Consider the following 25,296-nt stretch of genomic DNA (forward strand, 5'->3'; position numbering starts at 1 on the left):
ATTAACAGCCCCCCCTGCAGGAGAGGAGGAGAGTGCTTTTCACCAATGACGTTTAAAATACATGAATACATGAATGACCAGGAGTTTGTGGCTGCGGTCATTTGTCCATGTGATGCTTGGTTTCAAGAACATCTTGGACAAATGTGAATCTTTTAAAGGTTCTGGAATCACAGCCTATCAGCATCCACCACAGATGATGATGATGATGATCTGCTTCAGAGTTGAGAGTGTTGTGAAATGTACGAGCTGTTTTGATTGGTGTGAACGCGTTTACATTTTAGTCACAGCCTCAGTCTCAGAGTTATTAAATGATGGAGCGCCACACGCTGGCATCACAAATATTTACACTAAGGGCGGGCATACACTGTACGATTTTTGAAAATCTTGTCGTTGATACCATCACACACTGTACGAGTGATGTACGGACAAAGCTCACGATTTATGTACTCACACGGTCCGATCATCGAACATGACCAGAGAGCTCACACTGTGCGGGTGAAAACGTCCCGTCGCCCCCTGCTGACTGTCCTGTCTATTGACATGACATTGTACGATGTCAATAAAGATTTATAAAATCTTTATTGACATTGTACAGTGTATGACCAACCCAGATCTGTCACTGTGTCTCATACAGAGATACTTCTGCTCATTTCTTGTACTAATTTGCTAATTTTGGAGTAATATGTTAGCCTAGCATCGCCAGTCAAATCTTTATATTTCAGCTACGTTTAGTTTTAGCTTTAACTGAATGTAAAACTTCTGTCCGAACGAGTTGATAGTTTGAATATTTATGAACACTTTATTTTTTACCCTAATATTTATTATCTTTAATTGTATGTATTTTATAAGATGATATATGATATGATATGATATATATATATATATATATATATACACAGTATATATATATATATATATACAGTATATATATATTGTATATACAAGAGTATATATTTGCTGTACTCCCCACCACCAGTTAGAACTGAAGAAGCTTCTTGGATGAGAGGTGAAACGTCTTCTTTTAGAAAATTCACATCCAGTTGCCTAACAGAACTTTCAAACTTGACCACGACCTGGATGACTGAGAATCGTTATAGACATACCTTTACTGGTCTTTATTTAAAAGAATATTTTTGTCTTTTTCTCGGCACATCCGTCAGTTTCTAAAGTTTTTATTTGGACTTGGTTGGTTTTAATATTTTCTCCAACACTGCTGAAAAAAACTATTTTTGGTGTAGAAGACAAAATCAGACATTGTTGAAGTCTGAGAGGAAACCACGACCTCTTCAGTGTCCTTGAACTCTTCATACAGAATAATCAGCTCATTGTCTCTGAACAGACAAGTCAATGCCACCTTTTGTTTTCACAGAAAGACCCTCAACTGAAAATTATCAGCCTATCAGAAGTGAGACTAAGACCGATAACTTCTGGGCCTGAAAAGAATCCGTGGAAGAGCTGACGTGACGTGTCCGAGACACTGTTACAAAAACAAGGGACAAACATTGGATTTCCTGAGACCTTGTGTCAATAAGTGGGATTTCCTGTTAGATACACAGACAGTAAACATGTTGAAACTGTAGGTCAGATCGCAGTCCGTCGTCACACTGAGGTGAAGCCAGAACCTGTGTGTGTGTGTGTGTGTGTGTGTGCTGTAACACTTCATTTGAAGTTAAAAATACCCTTTGATACCAACGACACTAAAGTATGTGTATGTGTGGCTCCACCCACATAAATTCAGAGTTCATGTACAGTTGGTTGACAGTGGTTTTTAAACAAAGAGCAGATGTCACTAATCTGTTATACTTTAGCCTAAATGGCTAAATAGCTTTGCATAAATTGCCTAAATAATTGAATCTAAGCTAGTTAGCTTAGGTTAAGTTATTGTAAACTTTATTTGAGGGCAAAGGTAATATTTGTTTAAGGTTAGTTTAGTTTAATTCAAAGTCTTGTAAACAAAGGTGAGAGCAGTTTAGCTTGTTAGCTAATCTGGAGATTTTTTAAATCTGCTGAATGGCTTGGTTGAGTTCTTTGATTGACTTTAAGGACATTTAATTCAAAGTTTAAAAATCTTTATTTTGTTAAGGGCTGTTTAACACTGTATGTCAATACAAGAGAGTTTTGTTTTGGTTGCCTTTTGTCCAGACTTTTATGCTTGGTTCAGTTGTTTGGTTCCTTTGAACTTCACCTGCTCCTTTGTTGTGGCCAGTGTTTTAAGAATATTCCTTATTCTTTTTTCTTTTTTTTAGATTTTCTGTGTTTGATAAACTCTTCTGTTCTTTGATTGTTGATATTGATTTTCACACACTGATGGTTGGTCTTTGTGTTGAGACTGAAGAAACATGAACATATTGAAATGGTACCGTAAACGACAGGGTCTGAACAGTGACGCAGCTCTGGACCAGTTCCAGGGTTTTAACAGGAAGATGAATGCATTCTTCTGAAGACTTGTTAATGGTGGAAAACTGCAGATAAAACAGAGACTAATAATTGTGTTTACAGGGGGAGAAAAGTTTGTGTAGACGAGAGTTAACGGTTTCATTTTCAGGCGATTGTTTTCAGGCGTTGTTTTCCTGGTACATTAAAGTCATAACTCCCCGTTGTTTTCCTGGTACATTAAAGTCATAAACACATGAGGAAAACATTAGACCTTAATGACACAGGCCACTGTTAAAGGAATTGAGGAATTCTCTCAGCTAAAAGATTCATTCTGTTTTCTTGGTAATCATCAGTGGATTCAGGTTATGTTGGGGATCAAACATCAAAGTCTGCACAGCTATGTCCACATCAAAGGCCTGGGCAATTTTGGAACATGACAATCGCTGACCTTAGTGTCAGTTGGCACAAGAACCATGAGCTGGTACAAGTACAGTGAAGAAACTGAAGAGTAAAATTAGAGTTCCTTTGTTCATGTTGAGACTCAAAACGATGGCATCAAAGAGCAAGGGAATGTTCTGGACGGTGGTTCTCCAAGTTTGTTTGAAAGGTTCATTAAGAATTTGAGTCTAAAGGAAGGTCCAGCAGGACTGACTGACTGGTTCTGTTATTGTTTCACTCTTTTTAAATTCACCCAGAACAAACACACCACGTTGAAACCACTATTAAAATAAACAGCAGTCGAAGAAGAAGTTACACTGGGAAAATAAACCAATCACCAAAACAGCAGAACAGAATCATGTGGGCACCAGGATATTTCTGGATTTACAAACAATCATTCACTGCTGAACATGTTGTTCATTATGAAGTGATAATAATTTTTCACTACTTCGACCAGAACTTTACAAATGTAAAACAGACAAGGGAAAATATCAGGTAGAAATAGAAGAAGTAGATTGGCTTTGTTGGTGAATTAGGATGACAAGATTTTAGCTTAATTTTTCAAGTTTTCCATTTCATCCACGATAAAACCTCACGCCTCGGCTCTGCCTCCGCCTTCTGTCATGAACCAACTCCAGGTCTCTGCTAGCATCACTGGAGTCGTGCATGATTGCGTTTTAGCCCACAAATCTCTTCTACACTTGACAAAATTGGTCAGAGAATTTATTTCCCAGACTTTCAGAGGTTGATTTACAGTCAGAAATGTTGGAGAGGCTCGAGAACATAAACGAACCACTGAGAAACTCTTTGTTTGTTTCATTTGAGGTCACACAGGAAAGACATTTTTCTTTTCTTATTTCAAATGATTAAATAAAGCAGTATTTGGCAGGACTGCTAGAAAAATAAACGAGTATTTAAACTGACGGCCCAGAGAAATCCTCTGTCATCATTCCTTTGGAGTATTTAGTTTTCATTCTTTTTTACAGTAACTCAGAGTAATGCCTAGTTTTTGGCAATAATTATTCCATAAAATTGGACTGAATGAAGATTAATGAACGGTTTGGTGAAAATCCACACACACAGAAGAAGAAGAAAGACTAAAATATTAATCTAACAACTGTAGGGGGCGTTCTCTGGAATTAAACTTAACTCACCTTTATGCTGTTCATTGTTGGTGACTGTGCACGTGGTGGACTTCACACACATGAACTCACCAAAAACAGAAACTGAAGAACAACGGGAACAGGTGTAAATAATGCGGCTGATTACCTGAAAGACAAAGAGCAGGGCAAACACAGGAGGGAGGGGTGAGAGGTCAAACTGAGGGGGAGTCAGGCAGCAGTGAAGGGCAGAGCTGAGAGAACACTGATCAATCACTGATTAATTACACTTCACCTCATTTTATCTTTTTTTATTTTTGACATTCTTCAGATTTTAGCATCTTGCTACATTTTGGAGCTAAACGTTATGATTAGCCATGTCTGCCTGAAAGTTTTCAATATCACCATTTTTTGGCTAAAACAAAAACTTTCCAATCCTAATGTTTGTTGTTCATGAATAATCAACTACTGTGGCTAACTTTAACTAGGCTAAATTTAACCCGTCTTAAGGCTAAATTAACTTTGATTTACTGTAAGTGATCTACATTAAATAGAGAAGCAACAAAAATCTGTAAAAATAAATATAAAACGGGATGTTATGAGTTTATGTTGACGGTGGTAGCACAGAGAACAGAACAAATCACTTTCTGTTGTTGAGCATCAGGGCTGATGGGAAAAACAAAATAACTCTTCACTTATTATTTCACAGTGTCTGCGACAGAACATTCTAGTACTCACCGTTAGCTTAACGTCACAGTCAGAGAACATCGGTTCTGTGAGTGCTGAGAGGAACTGTTAGGGTTTAGGTCCCAGTTCTTGCACCAGTGGAATTTTCAGCCAATGATATTGTTGTCCTGTTATTTTCTGACAGGAAACAGAAAAAAAAACCTTTAAAGTCAACGTCCCACATGGTCAAACACGAACCCTATTTTTTTTACGTACAGATTTTTGGTTTTGTGGAACTAAAATCTCCCAAACGTCCTGTTGATGAAAAGAGTTCAGTTCAGGGTTCGTCGATGGGGGTTGGGGAGGGGGGGTACTGTAGATATCTACGTCGAAGTTCATCCAGGGTGGAAATATGTGAGCCTTTGACCTGAGGGCCCCTCGTTTTTGTCAGGACTTTTTAGGTCCTGCTAAATTGCTTCCTGGACATGGTCACAGCTCAGACCATCATCAGTGGCAGAGGTGTGGGGGGGGGGGGGGGGGAGGGCCACCATCAGTCATGGAGAAAATCAGGTATGCCTCGTTTCATGCCTGAAAGAAAGACAGGTCATAGATGTAGCAGTGTGGGTCAGCGGTGACTTCCTTTCTTCACTAACCAGGTGACAAAAACCAAATGGGCGATGGGTCTGGGGGCAATAAAGGAGGTTCATAGGTAAAATGTCTCTATGCTATAATTTCTAACCTTTTCATTGAGAATGAAACGGACCTCATAACAAACATTTCTGTTAGCCACACTATGCTAAACATTAGAAATGGAAATAATTGATGCCAATGTTGAATCTTTTTAAAACTGATGGAGAAATGTATTTATGGAATTATAGTTACAAAACTTCTAGAAGCTAATTCTAAGCTAGCATCTTAAATTACAGCTATCCAATTTTTTCATTATATCACAATTTTTCATTATATCACAATGATACTTTTGACAGTGTATCTTAAACTCACAGATTGTTTTAACCATTCTGGACCTGATGCTTCACTGACCATGGCGTCTGAATTTCTCTCAGAAATGGTGAGAATCAGGACTGAAGAAATAAAGGAGACCACGGGGATCCACGTTAATGCAGCTCCAATGAAAACAGAAGACTATAAAAAAGTTCTCGGCAAGAAATCAGAAAAATTCTTCAGAGAACTGTCATTCTCCACCTCCAGTGTTACAGCTTTTTCTCTCAGACAAAATGACTTCCTGTTCCATCAAATACAGCAGTGAGAGTGAGTGAGTGAGTGAGTGGGATTATCAGTGGATCTGTCACTCACAGCATCAGTGGGACCTTAGCTCTGCTTCATCATCTGGTAGTTATCAGAGAAACAGGAAGAAGACAAGAGGACCAACAGCACAGCTGTAAGGACGAGATCAGGAAAAGAAATTAAAAAATTCATTTCAGGGGAAGTGAAGTTGTCAAGTATCTGGATTTGTTCTAGTTTTCCTTTAAATTCCACCTCATCTTATTGCTTAGTTTACACATTAGCTTTTACAGAATAGAATTTTTTTTTAACTATATTTGAATACATTTGATCCGTCTTTGTGGCTAACCTTCGGCTACTTGGGGTCAAATATTTGCTGTATTTGTAGCAAATGTTAAATGTTTTTTTAATGATTTTTTTTATATATATTTAAAATGTTTTTAGAGTCTAGATGTAGATTTAAGAACCATGTTAATGACAAATATATAAACATCTCATCTAACTGATGCTGTTGTTGTTTTACATTTTCTTTTTTCTCTAGAATAAATTTTAACAAATACAATTTTTATCAAACTGATTATTATTATATTGAAAATCTTTTCAAAAATAACTCATTTCAACACTTATTATGACAGAGTTGTTTTATCTCATAGTAAATCTCTCTTCCTTCACTCCACCTGCCTCCCACAATCTCTCACCCATTTCATCTATGACCTTTGCAGAGGAAGACGATGAAGATGATGAAGACGATAAATACAAGGGCCGTCAGCGTCAAGGGGCAGCGTGGACGGATGTGAATCAAGACACGACAGGCCACAGCGTTTCAGAGCGTGCAGCAGTCGCTCGGTGAGCATGTGGTTGTAATTATGTAATTCATTTTTAGCTAACCTGTAGCTAGTGATCTTCACTAACCTTCTGAAGTCAGTCGTACTACAGACTGACCCAGTGGTGAAACAAACGGATTCACACTGGTGTTCTGAGACTGTGACCTCCAGCTGACCCTCTCTGCTCCCGTCTTAAGGTGGACTTTATTTACACTTGACTTATGTTCTTGTGTGGATCCTGTTTCTGCTCTGGAATAATGGCCTTTGTCCACAGGGATTAGTTTCATGTTTCTGTCTCTGGTGGATCCAGCCACTGTGTACTGCGTGTGTGTGTGTGTGTGTGTGTGTGTGTGTATCACATTGGAGGAGCAGCTAGTGGACATGGTTCATATTATCTCCACAGGACGAAGTCCGGCCTTGACTTTGATCAAATGAAAGTGTCCAGACGTAAATGTTGATGATGAACAACCACAGAGGTGATGAAGGTGACCGGGGTTGAACCCAAAACCACCAACACTGTCTCCTACACTCACCTGCACCTGCTCTGCACAAACACCTGCCCAAAAAATAATAACTTTGAGTTACCCACAGTACAGAACTAGTGAAGTACAAATTAATTACATTAATTTCAAAATTATAAACACAAAATTAGCTGCAAAAACTTAGCTGGAAAGGGGAACAATAGTTCAAATTAGCCAGATGATTGGTGAACCAAGAGGAAGGAAAGGGGAACAATAGTTCAAATTAGCCAGATGATTGGTGAACCAAAAAAAGTCTAAAATAAAAGTCATAATGTTCTGTCAAACCAAGGCTGTGCTCATGCACCAAACACCAAGAGCTATTTTAACTCATGAAAAACAAGGAGCAGCTGGTTAAACTGCTGGTTAAACTGCTGGTTTAACTGCTGGTTTAACTGCTGGTTAAACTGCTGGTTAAACTGCTGGTTTAACTGCTGGTTTAACTGCTGGTTAAACTGCTGGTTAAACTGCTGGTTTAACTGCTGGTTTAACTGGTGCCTGAAATTAGTCATTCCGTCTCGCTGATATAAATCTATACATTGTATTTTAAAGACATTTGCTGCTCAGTTTTTTTTTTTTTAAATTCCAAATTCTGCCTATGATTTACCAAATGACTTTTTGCATTTTTCAGACATGAATTTGACAAAAATGTACAAAATTGATGCAACTGACAAAGTCGCAGTTATTGGAAACCAAACCACATCATTGAGCCAATCACAGAGGTGATTCCAATATTTATTGCTCTCTGCATCTGTTTTGTATTTTTCAAACACCACTGGTCATAAAGTTTCCTTATGTTTGATGTCGTAAAAGGTCTTGTAGTTAAATGTAGAGTGAAAGGCTGTAGGTAAACCAATAAATCTCACAGAAACAGACAGACAGGAAGTGAAATAATCAGCACCAACTTTCTGAGTCGGCTGACTGACGGCTGTGGTAACCAAAGACTAACTGGTTTAAGTGTTGACAAAGGAGGAGAGGAGATAGAAAAGAGATTCCCAGTGGCTGCGTGAGCGACCGCTCCACTTGCTTTTTTCTTTCACCAGTGAGATTCCCCAACCTGTAAAGTCCATCAGGACGAGGAGAGAAGGAATCCCAGTCCCACACACCACTTGAGGCTGTGAAAAACAATCCACCTGAACAAAGGAAAGACAGCTGCTGGAGAGCGGACAGGTGGGGGAGCTCAGGTCATCCTGGAGGAAGGACTTCCTGTGCTTTTTATGGACTGAAGGTGGCTCAAACTGTCAGGCTCGTTACTAAATCTGCCGGAAGTGTTCTACCGATTTGGGAATGATAAAAAAAAGAAACCATGGGATTCATCCTGGAATGATCTTTTCTTTGCTGTGCACCAGCTAAAGCTAATGGTGATTATTGCCAAGTGGAGAGATTTTCTACAAAGAAATGTTGGTAAAAAAAAAAATATATAAAAATGAACGTTGGTTTCATTGAAATTCAGTTGGAATATCGGTGGAATATCAGTGTTTTCTCTGCAGGAATTGGTGCCAATATTAAACCAAGACTTAGTTTTGTTGGTTTAGTTTGGAGTTTTGTTCACTATAGTTAAAGACAGGAATTTTGAAAGAGAACTGGTTTACATATTTTTAAAAAGATTTTTTGACTTTGTTTGACATCTTGGTGAGGGGTGGGGGGTGGATGGGGGTGAGGGTTGCAGTGGACTCCCCAGCCTTTGAACAGAAGCTTTCCTGGACATCACCCAATTTCCACATCCCAGATTGTGTTGCATCATCAAGGGCATCTGATGTAAAACGGGTCAAATACCTAAGCGGACCACTTTTGTGGCGACCCCCTGTGGCCACCACCTGAAAAAGGAACAAGCTAAAAGTGATTTCTGGTCTGCTGCCTTTCCTTCAGGCCCCGGTGCTGCAGTGGCCAATGAGTCATCTGAGGGTGATGTCTCTGGGTCGTTGCCCACAGCTCATGACCATAAAAGACTCTGTGGACATTACTCCACGTCTCAGATGTTGATGTCTTTTTTAATGTGCACCTGTTTTAAATTCACTCTGGACTAATGCCTTGCTCATGCAGCCCTGTGTTAGTGGACTCCCAGCTAATTGTGGGATTAGCTGAGTCACAAAGAACAGACACGATGATGAGAACCAGGCCTCGCCCAATCAGAGTCCTCGAGGTAAACACGGGCCATGGTGGCGTGTTGTTATGATGTGTGTCAGCTGTGGAGCACGGCTGCAGCGGCAGCGTCTGCAGGAACACCAGCGCTACGTTCACTATCACATCCTGGAGGGAAAATGTTACATCGGGACTTTAACTGTTGGCTGAATCTTTTCCACCGCAGCTTCAAACAGCGAGAGATTTTCCACTGAAAGTGAAAACAGCTTGAGTGCGTGTGGGTGTCAGGGGTGAGAGTGGGAGACACACTGTGAGACACAACAAAGAGACCTGAGAATCTTCAGTAGGCTCAGAGAAGAATCTATTTTCTCTCACCGTCATTATCATCACCATCATCATCACCATCACCATCATCATCATCATCATGATGATTGACAGTCAACAGTAAGTGATGAAGGCAGACACAGACGAGAAACTTTTTTATATAAACGAGCTTATGTTGGATTGTCTCAGCTGTCAATTACAATTAATCAATCAATCAATCAATTAATCAATCAATCAACCAATCAATCAGTCAACCACAGTGTCAAAATACTGAAGAAAGCAGATTGGAGATTGGATTGGAAAAAAAGACCAGAACGCTGCAAAAGTTTGACAAGTTGGCTTTAACTGCTTGGCCAAGTCATGTGGTTTGTGTTCATCAGGTGCTGTTGTTAAGTATATGTCTGATCTAACCAACATCTACAATATCTCAGCATTCTTTAACCTTCTCACATCATTGTCCTTTCTTGAAGAAATCCAACCAAACTTCTGAGGATGGAAACGACCTGAGAGACTGAGATGCTCACAGACGCAGAGAGATGGTTTTCACAGCATAGGTTCTGGTGTTTGATACTGGTGCCAACATCCAGGACACATTTAAATACCAGGTGCGAACAGTTGTTCTTAACGTTCTCCACCTCTGACCACAGATCCCTGGTAATTGGATCTCAGGACGCCCTTTTAATACTGGTCTATGCTGGACCAGAGCCTTGTAAAAACCATATGAAACGAGTCCAACATGGACTGTGGTCTGGTTCTCAGATACAGGACAACAAAGGTGGCGACCTGCGTCTGACTTTAGTTGTTGGTGTATGAACTCATCTGCCTCCTGACCCCACAGAACCCTGACCTCTCCCCACATGGTCTGCAGACTTCCCAGTCAACACACACATTGGTTTTGTTGGGAAATCTGAAAAATAATGAGAGAGAGTGTGTGTGTGTGTGTGTGTTTCATTAGATGATGCTTCAGGTTTTCAGCCTTCATCTTTCGATGAGTCAGCAGCTGATGACATTAGCTATGTTCAAATGATGACACGTTTGTTTACTCAGCACTGAATCGTGGACTAACCATGAGGTTGATGACAGCGTAATAATTTTCACTTTGTCAACAATCTTTTCTTGATATGAAATAAAACAAGATACTTTTGTTAATGTTAATGATTGAATATTAATTGAATTAAGAATATCATATATAACTGTATATTAGAAAGGAAGGAAGGAAAGTGAACTCCTTGTCATTGTGACATACTGTACATCACTGCACACAACCAAATGTGACCTCAGCTGTGGGCAGCTTTTTGAGCGCCCAGAGAGCAGTGTGGGAGGACGGTGGTAACTTAGCAGCTGGTGGATCCGAACCTGCAACCTTCTGGACCCAAGTCCGCTTCCTTAAGCACCAGTGCCCCTATATGTTATATATGTTATATGTCTCTACTGCTTCTTCCCTCTCATGGTTACAAGTGACGCTGCAGCCAATCCTAGCTATCTAATATGGACAGTTTGTCAGTCCATCGTATAGAGAAGTTGTCATCATTTAGTTTAAGGTCAAACTCACCTGCATCTATTATTTCACACTTTTTTACTTTGTGACTTATGGTTAGGAACCAAATTTAGTTTTATTTTAGTGACATAAGCTCGCCACACGAGGCAGCAACAGGTGTTGATGTACTGGCATGTACTGTCAGATTAAAAATAATATTTTCTCTATGTCTTAACTCTAACTTTCTCTGTGACGACTGTACTGTACTGTACCACACTGTACTGTACTGTACCGTACTGTATATGTGACCATATGGACCTTCATAATCTCCCAGCCTTTTTTCCCATCACGATTATGACCAAACATAATGGATGCCAATCAAAAGTTATGCTGGTTATAAAACAGTCTGTCATTGTCCCTGTGTCGTAAAAGTGCTTCATGAGAAAACCAAGCCTCTGTGTCCTGAATCTGATACCCAAAACATCTCCTGGGATTTACTTTACATTATGTTTTCAAGCTCTCTGACATTCAAAGACCATGAGCTGAACTTTTTCTCTTCTACTTTCGGTGCTTAAAACAGTTTTGCTCCACTTTAGTTCCAAACATCTTAAGCCATACATGGCTTGTTTTCTAAGTTTCTATTTTCTGTTCAGCGAGAAACTTCCTTTGGATCAGTGGGCATACAGTATGGCCCACCATAGACCCTCTTTAGTTCTGGACTAAATAAAACCACCTCAGTGTTGTACATAAACTCCAATCATTGGCTGTCCTTTAAGCTTTCTTTGGAAAATGATTTTTTTTTATGCAGCATCGAGATTAAAGTAGTAAAACGTTCTCATCGTCTCGTCTCACAGTGTTTACTGTAGACAGAGTACAGAAAAATACAGAGCATCAAAAAAGTGTTGTTGTTGTTAATATAATAATAATAATAATAATATGATAATATGATAATAATTAGAATGTTTTGATAAACATGACTTCAGAACAGGGTAAGGGTTCGTGGGAAGTGCGTCAACGGCTGATGTGTGTTATAAAGTCTTAATTCATAATAACTCACTTCAGTCGCACAAAAACATGAAAACTGACTGACGGAGGCAGCGGTCAGTCAACCACTGCTGTGCGGTTGTTTGTTTCCAAACGAGGCCCAGAATCCTGACGTTATCAACAACGGGCAGATAATGATGTAGTTTCATTCATCTTCTTTCTTTTAGCAGCACATTTCAAACTTTACCATCATTACCTATTCTATTTAACTAACTGATGGTGGTGAGTTAGCAACTAAAATGACCAATTTCCGAAATACTGAGTTTCCTGTCAGGAAAGGATTTTTAACAGCAGGTTCTTTCTGAAAATTCTTAAGATATTTTTTAACTGCAAAACCAACGTTTGTATGACAGTTAATAATAATGAACTCTATAGCTGAAATGAAAAGAACCTTTTTTAAACGGTTCACCATTCGTCGACTAAAAAACATTATTAGCATTACTATTTATTATTTCTAAATTAAAGACTGGGTGTAGTTTTTGTTCAAAGGGCAGGAGGCCGTCTCTGGGTTTTGAACCTTCATCGTCCTCCTCTACACAGACCAGCTACAGAAAAAAAACATGTCTCCTTCAAAAGTGACAAGTGAGGTTTTCTCAAAGAGAAAATATCCCTTTGAAAACATTAGCGAGACATAATTAGAGTGTTGGGGGAAGATGGGCGGGATCTGAAGCAGTGGGTCACTGCTGTGGTAGAGGAACGTTTAACAGAACGTGGAGAATATTCTGCTTCATATCACCATTTACTATAGAAAAGTAGAAGGTTAATAATAAATTACTTCATGTCACCAACCTGGGAAAACGCAGTTTGTTACTTTTCAATAGTCAAAAACTGCAGAGTCACTGCTGAGAAACTGCTGAGTCACTGTGGGATCACTGGGAAGATACTGCTGAGTGGGATGATGTCAGTTTGTGAACAGTTACCTTTTACTTGTCATAAACTATATTTGTTTGATGTCATCTTGGTTTTTGATTATCATTCTTTTAGACCTGGTAGAAGATTTTAGGAAATTTTACATTTCTTAAAATGGGAGGACCCAGCTCTGACGTTGTTTCCTTTTTTATTTTATTTCACGGTGGCACAGAATAGTCATCTGCAGAGGTTTATCCACAGAGTCCTTTAACATCTGTGACCAACACAGAATGCAACATTTCCAAAATTCATGTGTCTGGAGGAGTCATTTCAATGTACAAGGAACAAACTACACGCACACACACACACACAAATATAGTTATATATTCGACGTGATCCAAAATGACATTTAAACAGGAGAACAGTTAAATCCATCAGGATGTTTATTTTAATCCAGAATCAGATCAATCTGACTGAAGGACACTCTTATTTAGAGCAAAGTTTGAAACTTTGCAGAAGATTTATTGAAGATGATGTTTTCTTACTCTCAGTAATACGATTGGGATAAGTTATTTCAGTCCTGCATAAAACCAAATACACATTTTTACAAGGCTAAAAAAAAAAAATCACATAAACGTCCCAAGGGAGAGAGAACTCAGAGTTGACCTTTTGAAAATACTTCCTGTTGAACGCAGTAACAAAGTGTACGAGAAAACACACTTCTACACAAAATGAATAACAGGAACAAAAAGCCTGTAAAGAGAAGAAATAATAGAATTTAAAGGTTTATAGGATTGATCTCACTGAGCAAACGTTTGCCTTTGATCCTGTGACTCATACTTTGATGTTAAAAACTAGTAATAGGTAAAAAACTGAAGGGTCATTTACAGCAGCAGCGCCGGCTGCATCTGTGTGTTTGATAGTGTTTGTCTTTTCTAATGCAGCACCAGCTGGGATAAGATCAACACACACACACACACACACACCCCCACACACACACACACACCTTCAACGTTCTTTAGCCTTCTTTGTTCCTGTGTTCCAATCAAAGACCAGACTTCTACAGATCACTTCTCATCGTCGGCTCTTGACAAAAACCAGTTTCAGCTTCACCTCACACTGACTCCAGATCTGCTGGACCCGACGGCCTCTAACGAGCTCAGTTCCATGAGATAATGTTGGGCCCGAGTCCCGCCATCACGTCAATCAGCAGACACCTGCGGAGAACCAGTCACTCCGTGGCGGCTCCTTTCTAACGACAAGCTGGGACCATGAGGGCACTTCTCTCCAATAACATGAAGCTTCAAAAAGATTTTATACGAGGCGCGGCGCTGACACGCCCTGCCCTCCTGACACATGTGGAGTCAATGTACAAGTGTCTTCAGATTTTATGGCTAATGGTCGTTTCTGCGCTTCTGGCTAACTTCCATTTTGAACAGATTGAGCACAAGAGTGTCATGAGTGTCATTTAATGTAGTGTAATTTTTTTATTTTTTTTAACTTACTGGTTAAAGTCAGTTCACACTAGAGGTCACCAAACGATACGCACTGTCAATGCAAAATAAGACAGGTGAAATATGGGTGGTGCACTTCACAGGAGGCGCTACCATGTCTCCAGTTTTTATGTTTCACTGTTGGCACCAGTGACTAAAAGATATTGAACTCTCTGCCAAATATTACAAATCAAAATCATCCTTGGACTTTGAGAACAACAGGATGTCCTGACTAGAGACTGTACAGGTGGAACATGAAATTGGCCTTGAACCTCAAATATATTTGAACTGCATGTGTGATGGGCATTGACCTTAGACAGAAGTCTGAGCTACTGAGTTAAATCTCACTTGACTCTTGCCTTCTTGTTGTGACTCCATTGTCTGGGCAGGGGTTTTAGGAACAGGAACCATTGAACAAAGAGCTTCAATGTTTTTTGGCTGAGAGATCTGAAAAACGCAAAAGTTTCCTGTTATAATATGAGAGGCTGAAAGTGAATGATTTAGTGATGACAGGATTGGAGTCGGTCTGTTGGACTGGATTGGACAGAAATGAAATGGATGGATGTGATACAACACAGGGCTTAAAACAACACTTCAGAGTGTGGACAGAAATCAAAGTGAATCTAAGGAAAAACAGCTCCAGATATTTGTAGCTAACACTAACTTTAACTGATGTCTAATGTCACCTCCTGAACAGAAGTACAGTTAAGCTAAGCTCATTCATCAGATCCATCATGTACACTTTCTGACACGCCAACCTCCTCTGATCCACTTCACTGGAGACTTTCTCCTGTGATGATCTGCAGTGACCAACCAAGTTCAATTGTTTGCTTCTCAGCTAATGACCTCAGAAGCATTCAAGGACTAACATCCTCTGACCTGAGTTAACTCGCTCTAAGCTACTAGATTAGTAAACTTTTATTAACTGACACTCATTTACATAAGTTGTTCAAATCCATGACATAATTAATCATTTGTACTAATTTAACTTTATTTAATGATCTTACAAACACAGTCTCGTGCTAGCAAAACAATGCCAACATATTTTTTCACTTTCTCTTCAATGTGCACTTTACATCGGGCTAAACTGGGTTGCGGCCCCACACATGGAAATTATCAAAATGAATAGCATAACAAATAAAAAAAAAGAGAGTTGGCTGGAGAAGTGAGTTTCTGGCTCAGTTTTTTTCTTCACTCTTCAGCTGGAAAGAAAAAGTGGCTGTTGAATATTTCACCATTAGGACGGAGAAGTTGGACACCAGGGCCTTTTATCCGACACTGGAAAACAAAGCTGTCCAACCATCTCGGGAGAACATTAGACGGCTTATGAAGCCAGTTCAACAGATTAGTGCTTAATGATAAATGAGGCAGAGTCCAGCAAATTCATCATATTTGACAGTTTAACATTTATTTCAGGCTCCTAAACTCTGTTGTCATTCTAGCTGCAGTTTTAGATATGTGTTACTCATCTTTGGTAAGGGAATACCACACGTTGTCTTATGTATGTTATTGAAGGTGTAAACACATTGTAAAGTTATCTGTCAGCCATTCAGTTTGTTTGTTGTATTTAAAATCCAAAACAGATTCCTCCCAACAAAAAAGAAGTGTAGACAATACAACTAACCAACAAAACAGTATCTGATATCTACTAACTTATCTTCCAGCCAATCGACTTACGTACAGCATCTAGCTACTAGCCATGTTAAGGGTTTGTTTGGGTTTTTTTTGCCTTTGTCTCTGCATAAGTGACAGTTTATATTCCTGCGGAATAATCAACCAGACTATCAACCAAATGATTTACCTGCTTACAAACCAACCAAATGACATCTTTACCACCTAATTGCCACCTACATAGAGTAGACACTAACTTAGATGCTATTCTTAAGCACTGGAAACCAAATAATATCAACCCAAAAGCAGACCTGCAGTACCTACTTTGGACCTCTGGGTTTACCTGCCTTCATTACTCAACTCCTTTCCTACTTCCTTTCTTTCTCTTCTTTTGGCAAAAACAACCAACCTGCTAAAGTCTCTCTGACACGTGTGATAAAGTAGCTCACAGTGAGATTAAGAGGACTTTTGTGTTATTGAACAGAGTCAAAAAAAATGCTGAAATATCTCCTGGTGGAAAAACGTACAAACCAAAATGTGCTTGGAGTAAAAGTTTCCAGGGATTAGAACCAGACACAAAGTTCTGTCCAACAGCCGGTGGCAAAAAGGTTTAGCACACATTTGATCCTCGTCAAAGATCCCAGCTTCAGCGTATTTGTTAAAGACCTAGAAGGGTCCCGCTCTGCCCACTGTGGGAGCACTTGTTTATGAGTGTGTCAGGATGACGGACAGTCCAGTCGACAGCATCGTGTAACAGCGTTGGATTTCAAAGGCTCTCCGTCGGCATCACAGGCTCTTGATGCTTGTCTCTTTGAAGGCCATATCGGGAGAGTGGGATATCAAACCAATACCTGGTAAATATAGACGCAGAGCAGCAGGTATGTCAGGGATTGGACACTTCCTCACCATCACACACTCAGAGTTTCATTTGGAGAGTTCTAGAATCTGAACGAGTGACCCTTGACACGTGGCCTGCAGGCCAGTTTATACAGCCCGCATGAGTTTTCATTTTATCAGCGTCATATCAGCGCTCTACGATGAGTAACTTTATTACCTATGATAGTTACTACTAGTTACTAACAACTCACATGCCTGCCTGTGAGGTGGTTTAAAAGCCTAGGAAGCATATGGCAAAGCAAGTTATACAAATTTCAACCCCTAACCTATCTAGCACCCAACTGATCTACACCCAGATTTCTGTCTACCATCTCCTACTGTCCTACCTACTGGCTACCGTTATCCCAAATATTTACCTTTCTTCTGCGCACCAATTTACCATTTCTCCACCAAACGAAACATATCAATAAATCAATCCATTCTAAATCAACCTAATCAAACTTAAACCATGAAACCTCCCATCCTGTATGAAGTGTAACACTGTAGCTGTAAAAGTCTATAAAACGCTACTTGTATCTAAAAGACCTGTGTAGAAGTTTTTTTTCTGACTTTAAATTTAGAGACTGGTCCTTTATTTCCGTCAAGGGCTGTTAACACTTTGAACCACTGGCACCGTTCGCATCACTTCATCCAGTGTTTGTAACCTCAACTCCGGTGAGGACAAAGAGAGAAGAACAGAGTAGATCCAGATCCACGTGTGCATCACTTCTCATCTCTGGAAGTCTTTTCATCTAAAAACCCAAATACTGTTTCCCTTTTTTTGGCTCAGAGTTTTCCAGAGCCCTTCATCTGTTCCTTTATTCCCCCGGCCTTCTTTATCAAGTTTCAGTCTGTCTTCATTCAGCAGCAAAACCAACTGTAGAACCAGGAGTGTCCCGAGCCCAGGAGGAGGTCCAATCATGGCACGTCATTGGGAGGACGTTCAGCATTGATGGACGTTTTCTTTGCTCTCAGGAAATTAGTTTGGAATGTAGAACAGATCATTTTCTCTCCATCATTCCTTCTATTTATGGAACTTTTTGGCTCATTGGCTGATATCTTGGCCTATTGTTAGCCATCTCCCTTACATTGTTGGCTAACTTTTAGCAATTTATTAGATCACTAATAAGTATGCTAACCTCTTGAATACATTTCATCTGTTTTTCTTCTTTCTCAATTTTGGGCTGTTGTTTTGTTGTTTATATTATGTGTAAAAAAATGTTTGGTTTATTATGTCTTTTATCTATATTGTTTTTCTTTTCTCTTAGCAAGTTTTATATTTTTTGGGTCACTTTTACATATAGAGCTCTTGAAAAATAATTCAAGCTAAATCAAGCCTAAGGGTGTCACAAGACGTGTGTCACAAGTGAGTGACGAAATTAGAACGACAGAGTAAAATGAGCATTTAGAATCAAAATGTGGGTCCCACCCCTAGACGGGACAGGTGCTGCTGTTCACTGCTACTTAAGCTGTCGTTAGCTTGTGCTCCCGATGCTAAACTGCAGCTAAGACACTGTTGGCTGGTGACTGGAGGTTTGATCAAGCTAATGAGTTGGTGCTGTAACAACGATGATGCTAAAGCTGCTGTTGCTACTACCCTCTGTCGAAACCTCTGATGCTGTTGCTACTGTCATTCATTGCTGCTGCTACTGGTGTGGCTAGAGTTGTTTTGGCTACTGTACACTGCTGAAGCAACTGTTGACGCTGCCTTTGTTGTTGGGTCTTTGGCTGCTACTTTTAACCGATGCTTCTGCTTCTGCTATAGATGCTGCTACTGCTAATGTTACTGCTGCCACTGTACGCTTCTGATGCTGTTTCAGCTTATGTGCTGCTGCTGCTGTTACTGCTGTTACTGCTGTTACTGCTGTTACTGCTGTTACTGCTGTTACTGCTGCTGCTGCTGTTACTGCTGCTCCTGTTGCTGTTGCTGCTGCTGCTGTTACTGTTGCTGCTGCTGCTGTTACTGCTGTTACTGCTGCTGCTGTTGCTGCTGCTGCTGTTACTGCTGTTACTGCTGCTGCTGTTGCTGCTGCTGCTGCTGCTGTTACTGTTGCTGCTGCTGTTACTGCTGCTGCTGTTTCTGCTGCTGTTGCTGCTGCTGCTGTTACTGCTGCTCCTGTTACTGTTGCTGCTGCTGCTGTTACTGCTGTTACTGCTGCTGTTACTGCTGTTGCTGCTGTTACTGCTGCTGCTGTTACTGCTGCTGTTACTGCTGTTACTGCTGCTGCTGTTACTGCTGCTGTTACTGCTGTTACTGCTGCTGTTACTGCTGTTACTGCTGCTGTTACTGTTGCTGCTGCTGCTGTTACTGCTGTTACTGCTGCTGTTACTGCTGTTACTGCTGCTGTTACTGTTGCTGCTGCTGCTGTTGCTGCTGTTACTGCTGTTGCTGCTGCTGCTGTTACTGCTGCTGTTACTGCTGTTACTGCTGTTACTGCTGCTGCTGCTGTTACTGCTGCTGCTGCTGCTGTTGCTGCTGCTGCTGCTGCTGTTACTGTTGCTGCTGCTGCTGTTGCTGCTGCTGCTGTTACTGCTGCTGCTGCTCATATTGAGAACACGCTGCCTTGGCCCCTTGACAAACATCTGTATTTGTTAGTAGTTAGTGTGTGTGTGTGTGTGTGTGTGTGTGTGTGTGTGTGTGTCTCTGTAGTAAATTTTTTTCTTTTTTTTTCTTCCACAGTCACAGGTTTACTTTGGTCCAAACCCACGACGCTGCACGTTAGGATTTATGAGCCTGACTCATTTTCCAGACCAGTTTCACTCTGCGTGTGTGTTACTGCTCATGTACAACAGGTTATTATGTTACAAAAATAAAGTAGTACTTTTACAACAGAAGCTTCCAGGTATAAAACTGTGATAGAATGTTTTGCTGGAGTACATAAGCCCCTTATTTTTACTAATAAAGCTGCTGACCCTAACCCTTTATGTTGTTCTTTATATCATCTGAACAAACTGGGACTTTTATTTATTTGAAATTGTTGTAGTGCCCAGTGTTTGTCTGGAAGGTTTCATTTAGCTTTTTGGCCTTTTTGGTTTTTAAAATACAACTACTGTTGACAGACCTTCGTTTTATGAGTATATTTTCCCTTCATCAAGGGTTGGAACAGCAGAAATCTGTGGGATGTAAAAACATGATATATTTGTTCTGCTGACTGTAAACACAGCCCAGCAATAAAAAAAGAAACTTTATGGGGTAAATATCATGACAAGTACAATGTAGCAAAAACTTCCAACTAATTTGACTCGAAAATGTAAAAAAATTAATCGTTCGTTAAAATAGCTGTTAATGTATGCAAAGCTGTATCAACCTAACCTGATGTACAGGCAAAAAGCCAAATGTTCCAATAAAAAGATTTCTGTTAGCTTAAATTATTGAAAAGGTTTTTCAAGCAAAATAAATAAAATGTGTTTATTTTGGGGAAAAAATAACAACCAAAAAATATGGAAAATGAAAAAAAAATAGTTTTATTAAATGTATTATTTTATTAAATGTATTGTTTTATTAAATGTATTGTTTTATTAAATAGCCACTTTTACCTTTTTAACACTTTCCATATAACATGATACTGAATACTCAGTCACTGCAGTAGTTTAACTGCAGTACAGTGAACATAAAACTAAAGTGTATGTGTAGTATTAATACTGTACACTTGATACGACCTCAGCCGACAGACGTTTAACGATCAGTACAGTTAATAAATTTAAGTTAATTTATAAAAGGTTTTTATTGGGGATGAATTAGTCATTATTAAAGTATATTTTCACTGCATTAAATCTAGATCTTTTTTCCTCCTGGGTGGATGGATGGAAGGAGTCGTCTGACGATGAAGTATTTACCACATTTCTACCCAAAGCAGATGTTTGGGCAGAAAAAGACATTTATGGATTAAAGAGGTGGTAAATCATGTGTCCTGGGTAAAAATGTGTTCTATTTTAGAAAAATCACAGCTGCACTGAAATCACTGGCCTGAGTCACTGTCAGGTCTGTTTTAATCAGCAGCAGTAATTTACATTTAACGAAGAACAACTGCAGCTCCACTTCATTAAAGAGGACGTGAGTTTTTTCAGGTGAATTTTTACTTCTTATGTTTTTAAAAAATGTATTTGTACAAGTTCACATGCAGTCCAGCTGAAATGTGTCACCTTTTTTCAAATCTTTTGGAATTTTATTTTACAAAGAAAGATCTTAAGTTGCACGGAAATAACTGAAACTGAGCACAAGAATTTTCAACCAACCATCATCTATTTCTCAGGGTTAAAAAAAATCCCTGCCAACAAAAAGTTAAGCTGTTATTTAAACAACTGGGTCAGAAATTGACGGAAACTTAGAGCAACAACAATCGCCTCCAAATGTCAGGATCAGCCATCGAAAATAAATATGACATTTCTTACAGATGGTTCATTTCAGAGGAGTACAGACTGGACATCGCTGTAATATTATTAATTATTATTATTATTATTAATGACTAATGTGGTCAGATGAAGTGAACCAACAAAATCAGTTCCAAATCCAGGTCCAAAAATGTAATCAGGAAGTAGACAAAAGACTCAATGTTAGCTTCAAAATGGTGCTAACTGAGCTAAAACTCATTTGAATTAGCTAAACACAACTAAAGTTATCCTAGAAATAGCTAAACGTTAGCTAGAAATTTGCCAAAAAAACATCTACAAGCTCAGAAATCGTCTACTGTTAAGTCAAACATGCAGAAATTTGGTAAAAGTAGAAGTATAGTATAGTAGTATTTTGTGAAAAGAAGAAGAAAAGAAACAATGAATAACATTTTCTAAAAATAATGAAAACTAAACTAAAATTTGCCAAAGGAAACTAGAAGTTAATGTAAAAAGAATTACCCTGGGTTGTCAAAGAAATATCTGGACACAACAATAAATACAGAGCTTGGAAAATAGAAGATAAACTCACATGAGTGGGCGGCATCTCTGAACCTGCTCCAACAGAGAATTTACACCTGACAGGAAGTGGTTGGTGTGAACACACACTGTTGTTCTTGTTATGGAAACGTGTGTCCTCACCTTCACCGCCGCTGTCACCACAGGAGCTCCTGCGTGTGGAAAGTCCACGGCATCGTCCGCCGAGCTGCTGAGCTCCCAGGTCATGTGACTGAGGAGGATTAGCAGAGCACTTGAACAGTTAGTTTGTCATAAACATCGCAGAAAGAAAAATAAAAGCCTGAATGAAGGTCACAGAGCTGCACACTAACGATGTCGCAGCGTGAAAACGACAGAACGACACGTCAGATGAATAATATTAGTAGTTCAACTCAAATTGTTAGAACAGAATTTTAGTCTTTATTTTATTATTTTATTTTAATTGTATTTTTAATTTTATCTATTGTAACATGGGGTACAACGAAACTGAGTAATAATATTACTAATTCACTCGTTTGAATTAATTTACAGTAATTTTTCCAAATCATTTATATCATTAAAAACAAGATGGCTGTTGACTGTCTGTAAAGACGCCTCAGGGTTACGGTGAAGGGAAATGACCATGAAGTATTTGAACCAAGGGGAAGACTAGACAGGACTAGACTACACTGGACTGGACTAGACTGTACTAAAGTGGACATGTGTGAAATAACCAGTGTGGACTGTTCAGGTCTTTGTCCTCATTCTCACTGCCGACTATTTACAGACACACTGAGGTTTGATTCCAGTGGACTCACCACCCGCAGGAAGGTTTGGTACGGTGCAATGTGATTTGGGTGGCGACTGCTGCCCCCGCGACCCGGTAACGGATAAGCGGATGAAAATGGATGGATGGATGGATGGACTGAGGTTTGACTCAGATCAGCTGTCGTCACCGTCACACACTCACAGACACAATCACACAACTTTAATTTTTCTTCTTGACCTGTTGTTTTATCTATGAATAAAACAAGGAAAGGGTGTTTTTTTTTTGTTTTCTCTCTGATTTTAGAGGTAAAATCCATAAGAATTTTAGCTCACAGGGACAGCCCACTGCTGCCTCTTCTGGTCATTTGTTGTCATTGGAGTGAATCTAAACAGTTTTGTATTCTTGACTTAATCAAATACAAGTCCTGTAGTCGGACTGGAGAGCCATGATGTCAGATTTTATCATTGTTTCTCTGGACTTTGTTGAAGGAGATTAAAAGGATTTGAAAATTGAATTTTCAGTTTTGTATAAAACATATTGTAGTGATATCAATAGAATAACCTCCAGATTTTTAACACAAGAATGTGTGGATTAAACTGAAGTGAATTTAATTTTCTTCTGAGCGGCTCTGACCGCGGCTGTCTCTCTGCCCTAGAGTCCAGTTACATTCATGAGATGGTGGACATGTCGTGGCCTTCATTCATCTGAGCGTCGTTGCATTCCATCCTCTTGTAGCAGGAACACAAATAACATCGGCTGTCAGGCGCACAGCAGAGGGCGCAGCAGAGAGGTCGTCTCTGACCAAAGACGGGGAATCGTGGATTTCTGTTTTGTGTTCTTGTTCTGGATTTTTATTAATCTGGTAGAACATGATGATTTTGATCCCTGACCTGGACATGGTGACCAAATTAATTTAAGTCAATAATAATCAACATTATGATGTGGAAGGATTTTATACCTTTCTTATTGAAGCTGTTTTATTACTAAACTGTGGCTGATGTTTGGTCAATTCATACATTAATAAAAGCTGTAGACTTGGCATAAAGATAATAAAGAATAACATTCATATCCTGTGACCCACAGTCTGTCACCTAATCATCAAGGAGACTCGTTGTCATTGGTTCATGGAGCTTCTTTTTGATAACAGCTTAGGACTTTTGGTCTTCTTGCAGGAACAGGAAATAGTACCATGGTATGGGCATTCGATGTGTTGCCAGGTTTAAATGCCAACACTAAAAATACTGGTCTGGAATGTAGGACTTGGCTCCCGCTCTGTCGCCACACTCACATCCTTTTCTGACACGGGGGAGGGGGTCGCTCTGAAACCTGAAACCATGGATCCATCCTGGTCAAGCTCCATGTTTGATCTTCTCTTTTCTTCTTGAAGATGTTTCAGAGGAAACAGGAGGAGAGAGCTGGGACTGAGGGAGCTGAAGGTTCTGACCTCCTCCTCCTCCTCTTCCTTTTCCTCGAGCTGCTGTTGTCATGTGTCAGTGACAAAGACTTTTGTAGAATGGTCCACCTAGTTAGGTTGAATCGTCCCACAGCATTGTAATCTTCAGGTGGCAAAGCCCTCCAGTGGCAGAAATGGGGAACTGATTACCATGATTATTATTTTATGATTATCATTTTGTCCATTACGGCAGTCTGAGATAACTGATTCCAACAAAACCACATCATGAATTGGGAAGAGGCTAGAGTCATTCACACAGAAGAAAATCAATTTTAAAGATTGGCTATGGAGGAATAAAAAAAAATTGAAAAAAAGAAAAACAACACGATGTCGTGACCAAATCCAGTGTAGTTGGCTTCATATACACAGACAGACTTTTGTCTTCAACAGCATTTGTGGCTGAGCTGTATTAAAAGAAGGCCACAACAAAAACTTTCTGAATAACACAACTACCAAGTTTTCATTCTTTCTTTTTAATAAGCTGCAGATATGCTCACTTTGCTAAACTGTGTCCCGACTACCGTCAGTCTCACAGGTAACTGAGTTCAGTCTAAGAAAACTCTGTTCCCTCAGAGTTTATTCCAGTGTCTGAGTCGTCCACTAATCCAAGCAAACAAAGAGTCAAGTCACTTCTGGAAATGTGTGGGGAAAAGATCAACTGCCTGTTTTAAAAACTGTCATGTGTGAAAACAATGTGAAATTAATGTGGAAACTTTAAAATAAGAAGCACTTCAGTTCCTTTTCCCTCCTTTTGTTTTTATGTCTCTTAATATTTCCTGTGGATTTACAGAGTTTACCGCAAATAAAGTCAGACGCAGCCGATTTTAATTAGTGCAATAAAACTAGTGCTGTGTGAAAGGGCGGCAGCGGCAGCAGCAGCAGCAGCAGCATGTGAGACTCAGCCTGACGTTTCCCAGCAGAGGAGAATCTTGAAAAGTCATCTTCTGAAACTCACTCAGGTGGCAGAAAGGAGACACAGCTGCAGAATCCATCATGGTCTACAGACATGCTACAGGTTAGTGAAGCAGCTAGCATTAGCATGTGTGCCTGAGAGTCATTATCAAAGGACATTTTCTTCTGTCTGTGCCTCAATGTTTGACATGAAGGACAACCTTCTTCAGTATGTGGTCTACGGTTGTCTGTATAAAACATGATGACTATTCTACAACAAATCGTTGACGCGTTAAACTAATATCTTCATGAACTTCATGAGACGTGTGGGGATAAAGGATGGGATGGGATGGGATGGGAGGAAGCCCCCACCCACACCCCCACCACCACCACCACC

At 39.7% G+C, this 25,296-nt stretch overlaps 1 long non-coding RNA gene across 2 annotated transcripts in view; it reads right to left on the reverse strand.

The window, feature by feature from the left end:
* Positions 1-2,594: 2,594 nt before the first annotated feature.
* LOC103386941 (uncharacterized) overlaps positions 2,595-25,296 on the reverse strand; it is a 24,767-nt gene continuing 2,065 nt past the window's right edge. Inside the window, exons 2-8 of one of the 2 annotated variants that reach the window (XR_003051328.1) lie at positions 21,842-22,039; positions 5,895-5,977; positions 5,583-5,662; positions 4,968-5,168; positions 4,857-4,895; positions 4,653-4,778; positions 2,595-4,083 (exon numbers count right to left, since the gene is read on the reverse strand). This is a non-coding gene — a long non-coding RNA (uncharacterized LOC103386941). Of the gene's footprint in view, positions 4,084-4,652; positions 4,779-4,856; positions 4,896-4,967; positions 5,169-5,582; positions 5,663-5,894; positions 5,978-15,486; positions 16,896-21,841; positions 22,040-25,296 lie in introns of those variants that run through there. The other variant, XR_522363.3, reaches the window with a different exon arrangement.

This window comes from Cynoglossus semilaevis, chromosome 12, assembly GCF_000523025.1.
Source record: "Cynoglossus semilaevis isolate Cse_v1.0 chromosome 12, Cse_v1.0, whole genome shotgun sequence".
NCBI classification, from domain to species: Eukaryota; Metazoa; Chordata; class Actinopteri; order Pleuronectiformes; family Cynoglossidae; genus Cynoglossus; species Cynoglossus semilaevis.